Source organism: Cupressus sempervirens, chromosome 2, assembly GCF_028749045.1.
Source record: "Cupressus sempervirens isolate cs-2001-9-10 chromosome 2, ASM2874904v1, whole genome shotgun sequence".
Classification (NCBI taxonomy): domain Eukaryota; kingdom Viridiplantae; phylum Streptophyta; class Pinopsida; order Cupressales; family Cupressaceae; genus Cupressus; species Cupressus sempervirens.
The window spans coordinates 66,276,239-66,298,637 of NC_143119.1; the positions used below are offsets into that span (position 1 = coordinate 66,276,239).

At 35.7% G+C, this 22,399-nt stretch overlaps 1 pseudogene; it reads left to right on the plus strand.

Annotated features, from left to right (window-relative positions):
• Positions 1-1,839: 1,839 nt before the first annotated feature.
• Positions 1,840-10,811, plus strand: LOC149571077 (linoleate 9S-lipoxygenase A-like; annotated as a pseudogene).
• The last annotated feature ends 11,588 nt before the right edge of the window (positions 10,812-22,399 follow it).

Genomic DNA, 22,399 nt, shown 5'->3' on the forward strand with positions numbered 1-22,399 from the left:
CATAGAGGATGTATTTCCAAACCAAGGTTCATAAGGTGTCTTACTAGTTCCTTCTCTCATTTGTATTGTATTCATTGTGCCTACTACTGTATTTATCACTTTTCTCCAAATGATCTTTGATACATTGTTCACAAATATAATTTTTCTTGTTGCTTCTATCGGTGTTCTAATTCTTCTTTTTTGAATCCCATTTTGTTTAGGTTCTTATGGGATGAAATTTGTGTCATTATCTTTGTAAAATTTGTTAAACTCATTTGAAGAAAATTATCATCCTCTATTACATCTCAAACATCTAATCCTCAAACAAGATTCATTCTCAACTCTACTCTTAAATATCTTGAATTTCTTATAGGGTTTAGATGTGACCCACACCATTCCAGTGAAATCATTAGCTAAAATAATAAAATACCTTCAACCATGGAATGCTCTTGTTTTTATAGACTCTGTGTGCAAAATCTCCAACTTCATAGATTTAGTAAATTTCTTGCTTGGAAATAAACTTTTCTTCTCTTTTACCATTACACATTCCTTGCACATCATGTTAGTAGGTTTCAAAATCTTATGAAAATATGTAATGACAAATGTAATGCTAACCTTCATAATATTATCAAAGTTGATATTGCAAAATCTCTTATGTCATAACCAACTATCCTCTACCTTAACAACTCAAGATGTCATCTCGCTAGGATTCAACTAAAGTACATCATCTCTTGTCCTTGTACTAATACCAATCGTTGTGTCATCTCTATTTTTGATAATACAAGTCTTCTCTATGGACTGTAACTGATTACCCATGTCGACTAGCTGCCCAACACTTAAAAAAAATGTTTCAAACCATTAAAAAATAAAACATCATCAGTATTATTATTTTCATCAAGTTTAATATATCCTTTTCCTTTTATATGACAAAATGCATTATTTCCAACTCTAACTACTCCTCCATCAAAGTTATTGAATTCAACAAACTTACTCATATCTCCAATTACATGATGAGAACAACCACCATAAATAATCCATTTAGATTTACTCTTTACAACTTGAGATACTAATGATAAAGAAAATGGTTTTAGAAACATAAATCAACTTGTCACTTATGTAAGAGTTTATAATTTTAAATTGTCTTAGAAATATGAAGTGAGTTGTCACTGAACTAAGAGTTAATTACTTTTAATTGTTTCAGACACATGAAACATGCATCTCATTGTCACTCATGTAAGAATTAATAACTTCAAATTGTTTTGAAAACATGAAGCAAGTTGTGACTGATGTAAGAATTAATAATTTCAAATATTAGACAATTTTAGTTCAATGTATCAAGGAGGATTCCAAAAACTATTGAAAATAAGATCATGTTTAGACGTTGACTAATTTTTAAGGTCAACAAAGGGCAGCCATGGGAATCTTTGGACAGAAGGGAGGAATCTTAATTATTCACATGATATTTGTATTTAATGTCCAAAAATAAATAGGAATAAATTTGCACGACGGACAGAAAATCGTACTACCTAATTTCTCCCAGAACAGGCGGAGCATCTTCGGGCTGTCTGCAATGTATACAGGCTGTCGGTCTTGTCAGTCTTGTCAGACGCGCGATAAGACAAAAGTTGTTCGACATTTTATCATTATTTGTCATTTTTTATAATAATATGTGAAATCTCATATAAAAAATGTTTGACCAATACATAGATTTATTAATTTCCATTTGTGATAGATACAAATTGCTCCGTCTTCTCTATATATGCATGACGAGTGCTCCTCATTCTCAAGTCTATGCAAAAACTCTTTTCAAGCATTCAGTTAGACTTTCCAAAGCTAAGTTGTTCCCGCCACTCGCGAGATATGCAGAGGATTAAGAAGAAAGAACATATAGAGATTAATGGGACTGTAGTCTTGAGAAAAGTAGCCATTCTTGATCTTAAAGATTTCACTACCAGTTTTGGAGACAAAGTGACGGGGGCCGTCCATAGAAAGGTGGTGTTTCGACTGGTTAGCTCTGATCAAATAGATAATGGTAATGTAGACATTATTTGTTGGAATGTGTAATTTCAACTCAAATGAATTGTAAAACAATAATAGAGGATTCTAGAAATTTCAAGAGGATTACGAATAGGGTAAGGTAAAGTTTTGGAAGTCGTATAGAGTTAGGTAAAGTTCTGGAAGTCGTAGATAGTTCTAGAAAAGTTTATTTGTCCTTTGTCGGCTAATGTAGATGTTTCGGAAATAAACTAAGACCTTTATAAATAGAAGCATCATGTAATGCAATTGGCAATGGGCAAATGATGAATGAAATATAATATATTTTATTGTGCGGCAGCACATTGTATTGTGTGTTTGGTATTTCGTATTGTTCTGTGTTTTTGTTATTTTTCATGCTGCCCTCCCATCATTACTTTTCCTACTGCACACGCAAGTATATATAGATACTGCAAAAAGGATATGTAATACTAACATTGAAGTGGGTTTCGTTTACATTGGCGCAGAAACTGGCAAGGGTAAAGTCGGCCCTCATAAGGCTGCCTTAAACTGGAAATCGCCAGCTTCGGGAATAGTTGTTACGGAGACAATCCACAATATCACATTTGAATGGCCCATCGACTACGGGACTCCTGGAGCTATAATTGTCAAGAACAAGCATACGCGAGAGTTTTATCTCAAACATGTTACATCGTATGTTTTTATAATATATATTTGAGGGGAAACTCCCCATGATGAAAGCATTATCGTAATGTGGAAATGTGTAATGTCTACATAGTTATCTTCCTGGGAAAACACCAGTAGGGCTCGCGGATTGGAGACGTGAGGAGTTGGCGAAATTGAGAGGAAGTGGGATGGGAAAAAGGAAGCCGTGGGATCGTGTTTATGATTATGATGTTTACAATGATCTGGGTGACCCTGATAGCAAGAAGGAGCTTGAGAGGCCTGTCCTCGGAGGATCCCAAGACCTTCCATATCCAAGGAGATGCAGGACTGGTCGTAACCCCACAGGAATAAGTGAGTAGTCCATCATATTATTGTTTTTTCAACTGAATATCTAGAGTTCACAGTATGTGAGAGACAAGAAAGAAAAGTAGATACACTATAGACATGGTTTATGGTCGAATTAATATTGTCAAGATAAAATATATAAAATGACACAATATTTTTAATGCTTTCTGTTGCAGATCACATTTTTGAGACTCCAAAGCCGCAGGGCAAATTGAAAGAGCTCACATCGGCAGGCTTCCATGTCCCGCCAGATGAGAAGTTCCCTCAAATCGACCGTTCTAACTTTCGAGCCCATTTGATCAAAGGTTTCTCTAGAAAGTTCATTCTGATTTTTTCACAAATCAAAATGTACCGAAGGAGCACTTCGGCAATTTGAAGGACATTACAAGTCTCTACAGCCGGGGGCTTTCCCTGATAAGTCATAACTCAATGAGTCAAGCCCAAGCACTCGTTCCCTTTCCGATAATAAAAGGGCTTTTGGATACAAACGACCAAGCGACCGGAAAATTTCCAAAACCAAATATCATAAGCAGTAAGGTTATCTTTTAAGTTCAATATACTTCATATTAGCCGGTATTTCTCAATAAAAAGATTGGTCGCAAAACAGTTGAAATTGGGTAGACAGCCTCGTTTAAATAGCGCACAGTAAGTCTTGATTTAGTGTGCACAGTTCTATGTGTTTGCCACATTTTAAAAAAATGTTCTGTTTTATTAATACCTCTCTACTCGTGCCTGTCCCATGCACTTATTTTGATTACCTGTTCTATCTATTAGTATAATAAGTAAGAAAATTCTGACTACTGAACTCTGATTGTATGGTTCTCAAGAAGTTTTGAATAGATGGTTAATTAATTTAATTTAAATATCAAATATATTACGAAAATAACTGCATTGGATAAAGAAAGTATTCCTTACCTAGGATAGAAAATGAGTTTTATATGAGGAAAGCGCATAAAACAATCTACTTTATTTAAGCAAAAGGTTTGCGTGTCTTGCTTGACCTGGTTCGAGTTGGAGTCTCTCTTATGGTGTTCTGGATTCAATGTGCTATTAAGGGGACGATAATGCGTGCAGGACAGACGAAGAATTTGCTCGTCAAACACTTGCAGGGACTAATCCTATGGTTATTAAATGTTTGGAGGTATGTGTGTTGCAAACAATTCTATATACTTGAAATTAATTCTAAGTAAATTAATAAGTATGGTGCTACAAAAGATTTAACACTTTTGCACTAGGAATCAAGCCTTAGTGTGTGATGTTTAAACCGTTCGCACAAGGCTATTCTCATTTAAAAGTTCAATAAAGTCTACTCCTAGACATAATCTAGTTTGCAAATGTTCAAGGAGTTTTTGATTGCCATATAATTAAAATTGATGTGGATGTTGTTCGCCATGACAGCACTTCCCGCCATATGGCAAATTGAACCCAGACATTTTCGGTCAGCAGGAGAGTTCAATCACTGAGCAACATTTGCTTTCTTATTTGGATCAAATGTCAGTGGAGAAGGTACATTTCTTGTAATCTCTATATTGTTTTGGCTTTGAATCAGAGGTAGGGAATGGTTTAAACATCATACATTAAGCTTAATTTCTAGATCAAAAGTGTTAAATAGTCAAAGTTGATATTTTTTTCCCAAATTTAATTCTTTCCCTTAATATAAGATGTTGTAGGTATTAACAGTTCCTTCATGTTTCCCATGGATGACATGGCAGGCCATTGAAGGTCGAAAACTGTTTATATTAGACTATTACGATGCTTTCATGCCCTATGTGGAGCGCATCAACAGCTTACCGACAAGCAAAGTTCATGACACCCGAACCATATTCTTTCTTCGCCTTGATGGAACTCTGACGCCTGTTGCCATCGAGCTGTGTTTGCCTGTTGGGGACAACCGCGTCTTCACTCCTAATGATGTTGGAGAAGATAAGGGATTGTTGTGGGAGTTGGCAAAAACTCATGTGCGATCTAACGACCGTGGTTATCACCAGCTAGTCAGTCATTGGTAATTAAGTGGTTATTGTATATAGCTTATAGACTTGCATTTTTTAAACCTAACATAGTCAGTCAGCCGTTTGGTAATTAGTTTTTATTCATAGAGTTGCGTTGTAATTAATAAACCCAATGTGTCTAATGCCAAAAAAACAAAATCTAACGTGGAGCTGGCTATAAAATTTCAGGCTTAGAACACATGCCGTGGTAGAGCCGTTCATTATCTGTACTCACAGAAATCAGAGCAAACTGCACCCACTCCACAAGTTACTCGTCCCTCACTTTGGCGGCACCATGGACATCAATCGTGAAGCTCGTGAAAATTTAATAAACGCAGACGGCGTCATCGAGAGACGTTTCAGTCCAGTCAAATTTGCTGGAAATGTCTTCCAAAGCATATATCGATTGGAAATTCAACGAGCAAGGCCTACCAGCTGATCTGAAAACAAGGTATGTTGGTACGAATGATTTAGTTTAATTCAAATTGCCATCCAGGTAATGATGTCTTAGAACTCATGGTGTGCAAGTGCAGGGGTATGGCGAGAGAAGAGGAAGCAGGAGGACTAGTAGAACTGGTGGTTAAAGATTATCCATATGCAGTTGACGGGCTTGAAATATGGGAGGCCTTGAAATCATGGGTGTCGGAATACTTATCACTCTATTACGAGGATAATGAGAGTGTGCAGAGCGATGAGGCGGTTAGGGCGTGGTGGAAAGAGATAAGAGAGGATGGGCATGGAGACAAGATTATGCTGCTGCACAAATCAGATGACGAGGCAGCGTGGTACAAGATGAACAGTATGGCCCCGTTTGGTTGCTGGAAGATGAGGGCCAAAACCGGGTTATCAAGAGTAAAACCAGGTTTTGCAAAAAAACTTTGGTGTTTGGTTGGTTAAAATCATAACCTGGTTTTCAATTTCATCTTCCAATTTTGGTCAAAAATTGGAAGAAGTTTCTTCCAACAAAAAGGTGGAATTCGAAATTAAAACCAGGTTTTGAATTTTATGACAGTTTTTTTAATAATATTGTGGGGTCCACGGTATATTCATCTTCCGTGTCAACCAAACGGACTATTGGCTTTCCAAACCACAAAACCAGGTTTTCGAAAACCTGGTTATAAAATAACCTGGTTATGGCACAAATTTATCTTCCCCAACCAAACGGGGCCTATGAGTGATATGAAGGAAGCAGTTACCACCCTCATCTGGATTGCCTCCGCTCACCACGCTGCGGTGAACTTCGGGAAGTATGGCTACGCTGGATTCATGCCGAATCTCCCCAGTACTACCCGAAAGTTTTGTGAAAAATCAAACTATTGCAGTCACTGATTATTAATCTCCAATCACAAATGATTATTGAACTGCTGAAAATAAATTCCCAGCTAATATCGAAGAATAACACAACTGCAACTTCACTTATAAAATACAGAAAGAAATGCGCAACACAATGAACACAATATTTTCGGACAAATTGTCCCTGGAAAAACCCCTAAGGGAAAATCAGTTCTACAGATGAGGAATTATATTAAACTTCAGCAAATCAAGAGATACAAAATTTCTTGCCTCTCACTGGCAGAACTCAGACAACCTCCTAATTTCTCCCGCTGATATTCCTCACTGCTATCCCTGCGCTAACACTGCGCCCTTGCTAAGACTGCAAGACTATTTGCTAACACTGCAAACGTTTCTCCCAAAGCTTCTTCTTCCTACGCTAACACTGCGCCCTTGCTAACACTGGAAACTGCTTCTCCAAAAGCTTCTTCAATGTGCCCTTGCTAATACTGCAAGATTGTTTGCTAACACTGCAAACTGCTTCACCAAAGCTTCTCACTGTGCCCTTGCTAACACTGCAAGATTGTTTGCTAACACTGCAAACTGCTTCACCAAAGCTTCTTCACCGTGCCCTTGCTAACACTGCAAGACTGTTTGATAACACTGCAAAATGCTTCACCAAAGCTTCATTCACTGTGCCCTTGCTAACACTGCAAGACTGTTTGCTAACACTGCAAACAGGTTCACCAAAGCTTCTCTCCTTGCTCTCCAAATGCCCCCTAGACCCCTTTTTATACTACTCTTGTTGGTAAACCAACGACCGAGATTAAATCAAACCAACGGCTGAGATTAAGACAACTCAACAACCAATAATAGAATTGGTTGCAAGGTGTCCAAAAGGGAATCTCTAAAATTAGTAAATAATAACCATTTACTAATTTTTGGCAAGTGGACAAACAGCTGTCCAAACCACCCATAAATACAACCGCTATTCATAGATAAGGACGAACAACTGTCCAAGCTACCCATAAATAGTGCTGCTATTTTTGGGTTAGAAATAACAGCTGTCCAACTAATAATAATTAACACTCCCTCTTAGCGAGGAAGTTGGTCTGCATGACACCCATCTTATCTCTAAAGAAGATAAATTTGGCCTTTCCCAAAGCCTTCGTCAGAATGTCTACTATCTGCTCATCTGTAGGTATGTATTGTAGTCGAACAACTCCCCTTTGTACACAATCTCTGATGAAGTGATATCTGATATCTATATGTTTAGATCTATCATGAAACACTAGATTTTCAGACAACTTGATGCAACTCTGATTGTCACAATGTATCATAGTAGTCTCAACCTTCTGACCAAACAAGGCTACTAACAACTTTCGAAGCCATATAGCTTCACATGTCGCCATGCTAGCTGCTATGTATTCTGCTTCTGCTGAACTTAGAGCCACAGACTTCTGCTTCCTGCTGAACCAAGATACAACTCCTGATCCCAAGCTGAAACAACACCCTGAAGTGCTCCTTTTGTCTGTTGTACTTCTTGCCCAATCTGCGTCAGTATAGCCTATCAACTTGATACCTTCACCTCGAACATATCTGATCCCATACTCGACTGTACCACACAAGTAACATAGCACATGCTTAGCCGCTATCCAATGCATTCTCTTTGGTTCAACCATGAACTGACTAAGAGAGTTAACTGCAAATGCTATATTTGGTCTACTGTTGACCAAGTACATAAGCGAACCAATCAACTGTCTATATAAAGTGGGATCTACATTTTTCTCCTTATATGTATCGTCATGCTCTGTGCTCACCTCCGGAACACCTGTCACTATCTCACGAAGCAATCTAAGTGCTCCATGATGAATATGGCCCATCCTCCTATGCCATAGCTCTCCAAGATCTCTAAGATTATTGTTGCTCATAAGTGCCTTAGGAGTATCAAACTGCAATCTATAAAGGCGACCATTCCTAACTCCAATAGTTATGGGTGATTTCCAATCCTTGTGCTTAATCAACACATGTGTCCTTCTAAAGAGTACATTATACCCCCTATCCTAAAGAATAGATACAGAAATCAAATTCATACCTAAGCCCAGCACATATAACACATCATGAAGAGGAATTATCTTTCCATTCTCCCTCTGAAACTGAACAGTCCCTTTCCCAACAGGGTTGAGTTTGGACAAGTTTCCCATAGAAATCTAGATGTTGGTGTCCTCCTCCTTGTAACTGGAGAAGTAATTTCTAACTCCTGTCATATGAAATGACGCCCCACTATCTATATACCAAACACACTGTGAGGTTGAGCTAACCATACAAGCTATGAGTGCAAACTCATCTTCCATTCTGCTGGAGAGTTCTTCTGCACTTGCTGAAGCTGCCACCTGCTTCTTACCCTTTTTCCTCTTTGGGAAATCACTGACATAGTGGCCAAACTCGTGACATCCAAAGCACTTGACCTTAGAAAGGTCCTTCTTCTTCTTTTCACTTTGTGAATTTGATCCTTTGCTAGATCCCTTCTTTGCTTTCCCTTTACCCGCTAGGGCAACGTTCTCTTGTTCCACCTCATTTTTATGACTCTTGTTGGCCCCATTGACAAGACTTAGTCTAAACTCCTCCTGAGTGAAATCCGTCCGTAGTCGATCCCAATTTGGTAAAGTATCTCGTCCACTGACAACTTGAACAAAGACACTCCATTGTTTAGTAAACCCATTTAGGGCTATTCTTACTAGCTCATCATCACTAGGGCTATCTCCAACAGCTGCTAACTCATCCTTGACAAGTCTGAGCCTGGTGAGGTAACTTGTGACGTCTTCTCCCTGATTCATCCGGGTATTCTTTAGCTTCTCTCTGAGAATCAACTTCCTGTTAGTGGTAGCATTCTGGTACAGATTTAGAATGGCATCCCACATCTTCTTTGCTGTATCTAGCTCCGAGATATGTGGAACAATATGATCCTTGACACCATCAAGGATAATCTTCCTCGCTTTGGCATCGTCCTTCCTATATGTTGCAAGCTGTGTTGCATCCGTTGGTACAGGTACACCACTGGTAGCATAATCCTCGATACCATTCTCTTCCAACAATAAAGAAATTCTGGCCTTCCAGACACCAAAATTTGAGGCACCATCCAATCTATCCTGATCTCTCAAACCAGCTGAAGCCATCTCAAGGGTTTAAAGCAATAATAAATCTAAAGAGATCAAAATTTCTTTCCTAGGGCAAAACTCTTCTACCCTTAACAATTCTCTGATACCATGTGAAAAATCAAACTATTGCAGTCACTGATTATTAATCTCCTATCACAAATGATTATTAAACTACTGAAAATAAATTCTCAGCTAATATCAAAGAATAACACAATTGCAACTTCACTTATAAAATACGAAAAGAAATGCGCAACACAATGAACACAATATTTTCGGACAAATTGTCCCTGGAAAAACCCCTAAGGGAAAACCAGTTCTATAGATGAGGAATTATATTAAACTTCAGCAAATCAAGAGATACAAAATTCCTTGCCTCTCACTGGCAGAACTCAGACAACCTCCTAATTTCTCCCGCTGATATTCCTCACTGCTATCCCTGCGCTAACACTGCACCCTTGCTAACACTGCAAGACTATTTGCTAACACTGCAAATGTTTCTCCCAAAGCTTCTTCTTCCTGCGCTAACACTGCGCCCTTGCTAACACTGCACCCTTGCTAACACTGCAAACTGCTTCTCCAAAAGCTTCTTCAATGTGCCCTTGCTAACATTGCAAGATTGTTTGCTAACACTGCAAACTGCTTCACCAAAGCTTCTCACTGTGCCCTTGCTAACACTGCAAGATTGTTTGCTAACACTGCAAACTGCTTCACCAAAGCTTCTTCACCGTGCCCTTGCTAACACTGCAAGACTGTTTGATAACACTGCAAAATGCTTCACCAAAGCTTCATTCACTATGCCCTTGCTAACACTGCAAGACTATTTGCTAACACTGCAAACAGCTTCACCAAAGCTTCTCCCCTTGCTCTCCAAATGCCCCCTAGACCCCTTTTTATACTACTCTCATTGGTAAACCAACGATCGAGATTAAATCAAACCAACGGCTGAGATTAAGACAACTCAACAGCCAATAATAGAATTGGTTGCAAGGTGTCCAAAAGGGAATCTCTAAAATTAGTAAATAATAACCATTTACTAATTTTTGGCGAGTGGACAAATAGCTGTCCAGACCACCCATAAATACAACCGCTATTCATAGATAAGGACGAACAGCTGTCCAAGCTACCCATAAATAGTGCTGCTATTTTCGGGTCAGAAATAACAGCTATCCAACTAACCATAATTAACAAGCTTGTCCCACACCAAGGATCGTATGAGTATAACAAATTACTGAAGGACCCAGAAGCCTATTTTCTCAAGACTCTTCCAGACCCTGCCACAGCCACCACTACCATGGCTGTATTGGAGGTTTTGTATAGGCATTCCATCGATGAGGTTTACTTGGGGCATGGATCATCAGAAGAGTGGGTTGATGATGATAGGGTTTCCCACGCCTTTCAGAAATTTTAGCAGAACCCACTGGCCATCGAGAGAAGGATTAATGATAGAAATGGAGACTCTAATCTGAAAAACTGGTGTGGTGCAGTAGAGCTTCCTTACATGCTCCTGTTTCCAAACACTTTCGATACATCCAAGACGGGTGGTCTCACCTTTAAAGGAATTCGTAACAGCATCAATAGATGAACTGGTGGTGAAAAGGTTATTGCTATTATTACTATTCTATACGGGCTTTGTGACTGGGTACATTTCATCATTTTCAGCGTCCTCCTGAAAATAAAACTACGCTTCTACATATTAATAGTTGGTGTGGTGTTTATTTTCTAAGAAGGATAATATTGAATATTATCAATTACATTTGTAATTTGAATAAAAGTTGCTTCATTTTTTGTTTGGTTTTAAAGGTTGTTGATTTTTTTTAAGTTTATTTTTCAAATAATATGGTTGACGAACAACAACCACATTGGGTACAAGAGCTTTTTACTTTTTACTATGCATGCAACATTCATCTCTCAATTGGAGAGGGATTCAACGCATTGTTGCAAAATTTACATATTATAAATAAATAGAAATTGCTAATGTAAGATCAATATATTAAGATCACATGGATGACTTGATAGAAAGTTTTTTGGTCATTTATTATTAATAGTTTTTGTTGCATTAAGTACCCTAGGAATGTCACTCTGTATCTAAAAAAAAAGAGGCATAGTGTGTCTATAAGATGGTGATGTCTTACACAGTTAAATCCTAATGGTAATATCACAATGAGTAAAATTGTCAGCATCTATATTATGCATACTTAGCCTAGAAAACAACCCACCCTTTACCATAGTGCAAATTAACTTGGATGTATGTGAAATTTAATGACATAACCAATAGCCTTTTTTAAGGTCTTTTTTGGGAAGCAGATCAAGGCTTTTGAAATGTTCTCCACAACTTCTAAGTGGGAAATGGAGGGTTTGAATGCTTGCCTAGGTATGGTGCATAAGAGACTGGAACAAGGATAGCCGAGACCAAGGAGGAACTTGTATAGAATGATGTTAGCAGAGCTTGTTAAGGTGAGTTGATAAATTTGTTGGTTGATGCTTTCTCTTCTATCTTGTTTCTAGAGATTGTTGGGCTAGAAAATTTTGTAGGTCCTCCAATTCCCATTCAAAAGGTCCATAGTCTGGCTAAGGATGGCTATTTTGGTCCATAAAAGTGACTAGAAAGCCTTGTTTGGGAAGCCCCTTAAGGTAGAAAAGGGAGGAGTTTATGTGGTTAAGGATGTGGATAGTACATGTATCCACATTAAAGATAGCTCATTGGAGTGGAATTTGACAATGACTCATAGGTAAGTTTGGGGGTACAAGATCGTACATTTTTTTATCTTTTTTCTATAAGTTAGTTCTTTGCTCTTGGCAAAGGTTCAATGGTGGTCTTGGTTCCATCGAAAGGTTACTATTGTTTATCATTTTCCCTCAAGCATGATTTTTTTAAAGTTCTTGTCTCAAGCCCTTAGTTTTTAGGGAAGGTCACTCTTCTATTGTGTAGACAGAGACCTAGTTTTAATCCTCTTGTGCACCTCTTTGGAGATGTCTCTGCTTTGGTTGGTCTCCCAAAGTTGCCTCTTGAATTTTGGGATGAACAGGTTCCTAAAGGTATTGCAAACTCCTTTGATCAATTCCTAGGAGTACACACCACTCGCAATGGTTCTCATTTTATTTATCCAAGACCTTCTATGTTTCAATTTTTCCTTGCATGACTTTTCCTATGTTGGTGGTCATTAAACCTAGACTTGGGGGAGCTACTTAACATTTGGAATATTATAACTCTTCTTTCTACTATATATTTTCTTGAGTTGGACATATCTACTTTGAATGCCCAAAACTCTCTACGCCTTCTCCTCTAGTTTGTAATGGTAAAGGAGTTATGCAGCCAAGTCCTCTAATTACTCCCACATCAATGGCCTTCCCTTAAGTTTATCTTGATCTTTCTCTTTTCTTGGGTTCCCCCTCAATTGTCTACAAGCCTCTTGTGTCTCCCTCTCCCTTGCCTACAACCTTAACCTCTTTGGGTCCTCTCTCTCTATCATGTACCTCATTCCCCTTTCGACCTTCGCTCCCTAGGTTTTCTTCTAGTCCCCTCCTTTGCTTACTTTAACTCAAGTCGCTATCCCCTATCCCATTGGCTTCCTTGGTTATGTTTCCCCCTAGGATTGAGGCTTCTAACAAGATTGAATCCTCTAAAATGGACTGAGACACTATACACATGTAATAGACTTCTAACAGGGTCAATATCTATCACAAGATACTTTTGATTAGTGCGTCATTTTTTGGGTATCCTCCTTAGTAGGGTTTTCCCTTTTCCAAGGTTTCCCTAGTTTAAAATAATAGTGTTATGAGTTCTCTTATTGTATGGTTATGTTTATTATTCAACATAATTAGTTTACTTTCTTATGCATCTTATAAAGTTGTTAAAGATATCCAGTTTTGGGCTAAAGTTTGTGAAATATTTATTCACCCCCTTCTTAGTATTTCCTATTTCTAACAATTGATATCAACACATAGTTACTCAAAGAAGGCTTAACAACTTGAGTAAGATCCATATGGATATGGAATAGTTACAAAAGACCCTAGAAGATGCTCTTCAACATATTGATATTCTTTTTGAAGAAAGAGATACTTTGAAAGAAAAATATGAAGATGGTATAAGACTACATTGGAAAGTTGAAACATAAGATAGATCATCTCAAAACCAAGAAAGATCCTAAAGATCAGATCAAGGAAGGTACAAACTTTCTAGACTAGGGGAAAAACTGAGATCCTAAAGAATGAACTTAAGATTATAGATCTAAAGTGGAGACTTAATAGTAATGATAGTAAAATTGAATCAAATTTGAAGTCTGAGAATGCAGATCTTAGATCTAGCCTTACAAAAGTGACATCTGTGCTTGACTCCACCATGTTGCAGTATGTAGAACATGTGAAGTATAACACTATTGTGAAAGAAGAGTTGACCAGGTCTAAAAAAAAACTTGAGAAACTATATCCTAGGAGTGAGAAGATTGATGAAAAAAATGTCATTTCACAAACATTCTTATGATATGACTAGTCTTGTATATTTCATTGGAGAAAAGTCAACTAAGAAATCTGAAGCTAGAAAGGAATCTAATTGTAAAATTCATTAGCCTATGCAAGATAAAGAAGATTTGAATAAGATTGAGTCAAATCAATTTCATAAGGCACATAAGGAGGTTGAGAAAGTCAAGCAATTTGAACAAGGTGATGAACCTAATCAACTTGGGAAAACTAAATCACTTAAAGAAGAGAGATATGAATTCAAAGGTAAATGTTATTCATATAACAAAATTGATTGTATCAAAATGGATTGGATAGGTAAGTTAGTTAAACTAGTTACTAATTTTTATTGTTATATTATAATTGTCATGGTTTTGGTCATAGAGAAGTTGACTGTAACAAACCTAAATTTGATAGTAGTAACAGTAATAGTAATGTGTTTAGAGGTACTAACCCCGGAAGAAGAAGATTTGATGAAGGAAAAAATGGAATGAGAAGAAACATTGTGTATTACAAGTGCAACAACCTTGTACATATTGCCATAAATTTTAAGCACATGTTAACCAACCTAGACATAGATTTAGAAACGATGCAAAAGTATGCCAATTATGTAACAATTTTGTTAATATATAAAGAATCTCTAGACTAGACATGAGGAACAATAGAAAGAATCAAAATTTTAGAAGGAACATGAACAAAAATGGTAGGAAGAAACAATAATACTAGTGACAACTAGAAAGACAATCTAAGAGAACATGTAGAAGAATTTGAAGAAGCATTTGCCAAAGACAAAGGTCCATCAAGTTTACATGTGGTTTTGGAAGAGAAGTCGGATGAAGAACCTAAAGGCATATTGAAATCAGTTATATTGATTAATTCATCCTACTATAATTAAGCACTTTTATAAAAGAACGAGCATTAGAAAGGTAGAAGAAATGTTAGAGAAAGAGTGAAAGTATGTGCAGTCGGTGTGAGGTAGAACATGATGTTTTGAAGCTATGGTTAAGAGTGGAAATGATTTGGATTTCATATGTGGTAACATGAAGTAAGACAATGTTACTGGTAAAGAATTAAAAAAAATTATGGATTGTGTACTTGCACAAATAATAGAGTAGGTAAATTGAAATGATTTAAGGACCATAATCAAGATTTTGAGCATCATTTGAATGTGCAAGGAGTTAAGGAATGAATTAAGAGAGAATCCAAGGCATTTAAAGAAGCACCAAAGAGAATTCATCTAGAAACCCTACTTTTGCAAAGTAAAGGTATTTTATGGATTTTGAAAGTTTAAGTTGTGAATTTGAGTTCAGTATTTTTTGTAGATATGGATAAAATTTTTACTTAAAACATTTAGGAAGAGGCAAGCCCAAGCTGAAGATAAACCCTATATAATTCTTAGAATATGATCCCATGGCACCATTTTCAATTATTTGAGATGGGGTGGGTTAAAGCACAAACTTGTGTCACCCTTTTATAAAGGAAAAGGCTAATAAAAGTATAATTGTTCACCTTCAATGACATAAAATTGGTATTATTATTTTGAATTTTGAAATGAAGTAAACTAATGAAACATGTAGAAATGGATAAAGTTTAGGATTATAATTTTAAATAATTATTTGGAATAAGAATTAATATATTTTCTTAATTTTTATAGATAATTTTTGAGGTGCTGAAAAATGCTAAAAATTAGGGGTCTAGTTCCCACCACAAAACTATATGGAAATAAACTTATTTCCCTTTGATCTCAAACTATGTTATAGATAATATATATATATATATATATATATATATATATATATATATATATATATATATATATATATATATATATATATATATATATATATATATATATATATATATATATATATATATATATATATATAGAACAACCAAAAATAAAAATCAGCATTAGATCTATATTTCATCGTTTAGAAGGATTGAAATCTCAACTCACCATAAATCAATAGTTTTCATCTCCCACCATAGTTTTCAAAACAAATCTATTCTGAATAGGAGAAAAATTATACATTCTAGAAATAGATTCTCTCCTCTAGAACGTCATATAATTTTTAGATTTTTTTTTGATATGATCTAATTTATTTTTTTTCTCAAACCGAACATATTTTCAAGTGTTAATATATGTGGTTGTAGATTTTTTTAATTATAATGTACTATATCTAATTAAAACACTATAAATTATATATGAGAATATACTTGAATCTGAGCACTATAAAATAGTGTTTACATATTATTATAAAAAATTCACAAAAATAGTTAGAGTTATTGAAATGAATGAACTCAATGTCTCTAATGCCAAAAAAAAATCTAATGTGGAGCTGGCGATAAAATTTCAGGCTTAGAATACATGTTGTGGTAGAGCCGTTCATTATCTCTACTCACATAAATCTAAGAAAACTGCACCCAGTGCACAAGTTACTCATCCCTCACTTTGTTGGCACTGTGGACATCAATCATGAAGCTGTTGAAAAATTAATAAATGCAGACAGTGTTATCAAGAGATATTTTAGTCTTTTCAAATTTGCAATGAAAATATCTTCGAAAGCATATATCGATTGGAAATTCAATGAGCAAGGCCTACCAGCTAATCTAAAAAGAATGTATGTTGGTAAGAATGCTTTAGTTTAATTAAAATTTCCATTTAGGTAATGATGCCTTAGAACTCATGGTGTGAAAGTGCAAGGGTATGGCAGGAGAAGAGGAAGCAGGAGAACTAGTAGAACTGGTGGTTGAAGATTATCCATATGCAGTTGACAGGCTTGAAATATGGGAGGACTTGAAATCATGGGTGTTAGAATACTTATCACTCTATTACAAGGATAATGAGAGTGTGCAGAGCGATGAGGAGGTTAGAGCATGGTGGAAAGAGATAAGAGAGGATGGGCATGGAGACAAGATTAAGCTACTGCACAAATTAGATGAGAAGGGTGAAGCAACTTTAATAGTTTGATCAACGTCCCTCATAGTAACAGGGTCTTCTTTAGCCTTTTCCATCTCTTCTTCACCAGCATCAGTATCACTCTGATTACCCTCATCACCAGTATTACCCTATTCTGTGTCTTCTTAACTGTTTTCTTCCTCATCCTCTTTCCTACTTTTTCCTTTGCTCTCCAAATAACCTTCCAGGTTACATCTAAACTCTCCAACATCTGTGTTTTCCTCTTCCTCTGGAGTATCATCCTCTTTCCTTTTAGAGTTCTCAGACTCAGTGTTCAGTTCCACCTTGTCCTTTTGAGAATGCGAGGGTTTTTGTTTGAGAATCCTCTTCTTATCCTTAACATTCTCTTCATTCTTATTCTTTTTAGAATGAGAGTCAATAACAAAACCCTTATTTTTCTCTAATGAAGGAGTGGAAACAATGGACTTTCTTTTATAGTAACCCTCAATAAGGAGAATTAAAACTTTATGTAAAATAGGATGTGACTCCTTCTTCATATGAGCATGCAGACTTTGAAGCAAAGAAAACTGCAAATAGAAAGGAAAAGAAAGTCTATCCTTATGTCTGAAATGATTGAGAAAGACAAAACGAAATTTATGTACCCTTTTATTTCAATAATCTAGAATGAGATACTCACCGGTACAGGAGAGAACATCCTTCCAAATTTCCTTTATCTACTCCAAAATCTAGAAATCACCTCTTTTTTCCAAAATTTTCTCCTTGGCATCCGTTTTAGGAAAATTTTTGAAAGCAACATTTGAAATGCTGATTTATTTAGTGAACTTTATGCCTTTCATGGGTAAACTCGTGATCTCAGTTATGAAATCCTCTATCAATTTCATAGTAACACCATGTAAAGAGACCTTGTCGTCAATCCAATTTTTGAAAAAGGTTGTGGTGACATGTGGTTTGAACCTGTGAAGGTGTTCCAAATAACTGGTCACCTTCCCCTTCTGAAAAATCTTCCAAACATCCTTCCTATCCTTCCATTCATTGCAATTTTTGGGTTCTTCTTTATGTGGCTTACCTCCCATTTTTGAAGAATTACAAAGAATGGCTAAAACCAAAAGCAGCCGAAAGCCAAAAGCAAAGAAGTTAAATAGATACCAAATTTTCATCACATCACATAAAACTCACTTTAGAGATGATACATGCAAATCCCACCTTCTAATCACATAAATGTACCTCGTTGGGGAAGGAACACTGACAACCGTAGGCCCACTACCAAAAAATATTAAATTTCTAATCTTGGCATATCTTTCCCACCTTCGCATGAGTAACATCATAATTAATAAGGGCTATAAGATCAACGTGCTTGTTTAGCTCACCAATCCACATGAAACCCACAAATATTCACTATTGCAACAATAAATTTAACCCATTAAGGTTACAATGTTTGATCATAAGATATGATCTACCTAGCGAGAGGTTTTTCCTGACCCTTGGTGTGCTCTATAAGCTAATCTTGGGTCTCCTCTTTCTCTTATCTCTGATCTAATTTTTCCCTTCCCTCAACTCCTTCACATGTGTGTTTGCTTTCACATTTCATCCCACTATGATTTTAGGGTTAGAATCCTTCATAAATACACTTCATGTGAAGCTTCTAGATCTTGATCATTGATTTAAACTTCATCAACTTTTTCTATTTATATCCCTTTTTATGATTGAGTGAATTGTTTTCGTAGTGATCACCACCTTCTACTAATGATGTGTAATCAGAATATGATCTCTCTCTATAGATATTAAATCTTATAGACATGTTGGCTAGAATGATTTACATATGAGTTTGTGCCATTACAAATTCACATAATAAAATTGTATTTCTTGAGACTTAAGTGCTTCTAACACTTGGCCATGTGTGTTATTTCTCAAATTTTATAACTTTGTGTGCTCAACGCTTGATAACTTCTCAATATACTCAATTCTCATTAAATTACTTGTCTTATAGTATATTTCTTGGCTCACATGTCTGCTCGATCTCTACTAAATTCTTGGCAATCATTTTTTTGCTCGGTCTAAGTGTTACTTTCTTGACCTTTTCTAGATAACTTGGTCCTAGAGATGAACTTGTAATCTTTCCTAGTAAATGAATTGCAAATGACTAAGTGTTTGGTCACTAATCGGGAACATATGCTTAGAGATCAACAATCTCCCTCTTTGAAATTAGTGGAAAAAATACTTTGTCATGAAATCATTCCTTACAAAAATATATTCTCCCTTGAGACAAAATTTTTTATTTGTTTATTGATATCTTCTTCTTCATAACTCTGTAACTTGTGACTCCCCCTTACTTGTTACTTCTCCCTTCTTACCACTATAATATCCCTCTTGTTTTTGTCACTAATGGCATCTAGAGTTGTTGGGGTGAGTTGAAACTTCTTTAAAAAAAATTGATGACTTCCTACAATATTAGCATAGGCTTGGTTCCATCTTTCTTGTACATTGTCCAAAATTTGAAGTTGAATCTCTAGCTCAAGAGCTAGGTCAATAAATCATGCAATGTGTGCAAAATTTGCATCTTCCTATAAAATTTCCTTGGAAAAATAAATAACCTTCTGAATTATCTTTATGTATGGCAATAAATGAAGTTGAATTAATGCCAACTTGGTTTGTATTTCTATATCTTTAGCTGTAAGCACAACTAACATTGTTTGGTTAAATATAAGTTCACTAAAAGAAGATGAACTTGAACTTACATTCTTGCTTAATGAGTAAACATTAGTATTCATACTTGAATGTAATAACTATAATGATCATTGAGTATCTCGTGTAAAAAAAATTGTATCACACAATCTCAAATATAAAGAATTTACTATTTTCAAAATTGTTTCCAATTGTGTAATGGTAGTAGAAAGTTCAACTTTTCACTGTACAATTTCGTGTGAGACTTTCTATAGAAATTTATGCTCCATTCTCCTTTTAGGACATTGTAATAATTTATTATTTGTTTCTATGTCCTCTATCTGAACTTTACAACTACATATACTAGTTGATCCAAAATTGTATGCTAATGATTGACATCTTTAATGCCAAAAGCATCTATAAAAATATCTCACATAGTATGCAATACATGTCTTCTCTTATGTTCTCTCTTTAGCTACTCTTGTTTGGCCTTTCAACTTAATAAGATTTGTAGTTCATGCATTTTATCTAAGGTAAGATTATTCAAATCATATGTAGGTAAGGTAATTACCTTATTAAAGTCTATTGACTCATCTTGAAGGTGTATTTCTAGGATGTGATAGCTATAATTGTTTCCCTTTCTCACTTGATCTCTCCTTTGGTTCCTACATTGGTTTAGGTATCACTTGTTGTATAGGTGTCATTAGTGTAGGTTCTACAACCTTTGCACTCAACATTTGAATGAGAGATTGAGTACCCTCTTTCTCTTTCTATGTAATTCCTTCATCTACCATCAATTTGCTTGAAACTTTTTAGAATTATTTTCCTTCTTCAAAATTTGCATACAATTCATTGGTGGTGAATATAAAATTAATGCCTTACCATGTTACTCAACATTTGTAGCCTTTATAGCTTGTGTGACTAACACATTGACGCAGTGCAATACAACCATGCAGGAGAAACACAACAAGAAGAAGAAATAATAATGCTAGATCTTATACCAAATTACAATTCTTGATTCATAAATATATAATTGATTACATGCAATGTGCTAGGCTGTAAGGCCTTCCTGGTTATGGCAAAATACAAAGCAAGTAACAGTTCTACAAGATCCCTCAAGATCCAAATCAATCCCTAGCTAGTCTAGATCCACACTCTGATAGAAACCTCCAAGGAAGATCTCAACTTGTGCTCGCAAGCCCACCAAGCAATCTCCTTTTTTTCCAAGCTACAACTACTAGCTCTTCTCCAAATTCTCTCTTCTCAGCTCCTCTACTTCTCCATGATGGATGAATGATCCAAGTATAGACTGCCTCACATTCGGTACTCTATCGACACATTCATAACCTCATCACAATCCTATTGTAAACTGCCTCACATTTGGTGCTCTGCTTAAAGACTCAGGAAAACTCTCTCTTCAGTTGCTCCCCATTCACTCCTCTTCTAAATGAAAATGACTAAAGACTCCCTCACAACTCCTACTTATACCAATCTATGCCACAATTTGGCCTAGAACACAAATGAAATACAAATACATAAATTAAATGCCATAGGTCAGCCAACAACAATAATTAAATTCCAAAAATTGGTGTCTTAGAAACATTGTGATATCTCCTAGCTCCAAACGAATTAGAACTCATGCTTCAAACCATAAGTAAAAATCTAGGCCCTCTTAAATTCCTAAAAGTTTCATCCTCTAAATCATTATAGAAAAGTAGTTACATGACTTTCAACAGGGACCAAATTTCTAGACCATGCCGAGCTCCAAGACCATGCCAAGCTCCCAGAACAAGAAACCTTCAAAGAAACCATCCAGCCTCCTCCCATGAATTCCAAAGTAGTCATCAAGTAAAATGAAGATGCACATGCATCACACATCATCAATCATCTTAACTTCAAGATTTGGATATTCAATTTCCTATAACAAAATTCGATTTGTCTAGAGTTTTCTTTATTCCTTCATCAATCCTTGAATTTCTTCTTTAGTGAGTATATTTGGGTTAGGTAGAGAGATATCGATATCATCTTCAATTGTGATAATATCGTTCAATTTAATTCCACTGATAAGTTCTTCCATTTTTACTGCTACCTTAGCTACTTCCTTCTTTTCTTCTTTAGAAAGTTTTGTATCATCTTGACCTTCTCTCACCTCTACAGTTGGATTTTGTACTCAAAACACTTATTTCTAGAATTAAATACTTTATTTTCTACTTCAAAAACTTTTTTCTTTAGAACTTTTTATGCCATGTCCTTTGGCATAAGCTTCTTATATAATATTTTAGGGCTATAAACATATGTGTCTTTCCCAAATCTAACATGATATATGCCAATGTTGTTTATCTTATTTTCTTCTTTGTGGTCAATTCCCATTTCCATTTGGCATCCACTCTATTATACAATCCCATAGGAATAGAAGACTGTATACTCCCAAGTTAAAGAAATTGTAAACACCTTCAAAGGAGAAATAATTTTAATAAAATCATACATGCATCCACTAAGAGAATTTCCACTATGAAATGTCCCATAGAGAGAAAATATGTCAAGATAAATAAACACATAAAAAATAGAGATAAGATAGAGAAATCTACCAAATTATGGGCTAGTATGATCATATGATAATATATAATAATATATCAATGATGAAATGTCATTATTCCACAAAGAAATTAGAATGAGAAAAGACTAGAGGAAATAAGACATAAGAGTTACAAAGAAGAGTCCTTTTGGACCAATAACATGAGGACTAAAAAGAATTTTTGCAACCATATCATTAGCAATCAACAAGACTATACAAGGGTATAAGTATGAATAATAATGTTGGGACACAAAATCACCTTCCTAATTTGAATACCATTGAAAGCTTTTGAGCCCTATGAGTGCTTTTAATGCATGATCACTTAGCTATACTTTTGAGGCCTAAGAGGTATTTAATTTTTTTAACACCTTGAATTTATCATATC